Genomic DNA, 418 nt, shown 5'->3' on the forward strand with positions numbered 1-418 from the left:
ACCGCAGCCCCAGTGCAGCCACATCCCCACCCTCCTGCACAGCCACCAGGCTCTGCCAGATCACCACCACCCCGTCATTATCCCTTCCTGGACGAGACGACCCGTTCTAGCCAGCACCGCGGGCTCTGCCTCGTGCCCTTGCTCTGTGCATGGCCAAACAGCACCTCGGCTTTGCGTCATTCCTCCTTCCCCGTGAAAGCCCAGGAGCGGCCGCTCGATCTCCGCAGCCACAGGCTCCAAGCCGTGGGCTTCCCTTGCCGGGCAAAGGAGTTCTCTCGCTGTAAGCCCCTGGACTAGCCTTGGTGACAAGTTCCCGGCTGCCGGTAAATCGATGGCAGCCAAGCGCCAGCCCCTGCTCCTTGCCTCTCCCGAGCATCGCGGCCCCTGCAGCCTGAGCATCGTGGCCTCCTCGCAGCTC

The 418-nt window shown here is 65.1% G+C and overlaps 1 protein-coding gene across 1 annotated transcript in view; it reads left to right on the forward strand.

Moving 5' to 3' along the window:
- LOC104494178 (ras-related and estrogen-regulated growth inhibitor-like) overlaps positions 1-418 on the forward strand; it is a 6,750-nt gene that overhangs the window by 367 nt on the left and 5,965 nt on the right. The window lies entirely within an intron of this gene.

The sequence above is a fragment of the Buceros rhinoceros genome, unplaced genomic scaffold (genome assembly GCF_000710305.1).
Source record: "Buceros rhinoceros silvestris isolate BGI_N320 unplaced genomic scaffold, ASM71030v1 scaffold39195, whole genome shotgun sequence".
Classification (NCBI taxonomy): Eukaryota; Metazoa; Chordata; class Aves; order Bucerotiformes; family Bucerotidae; genus Buceros; species Buceros rhinoceros.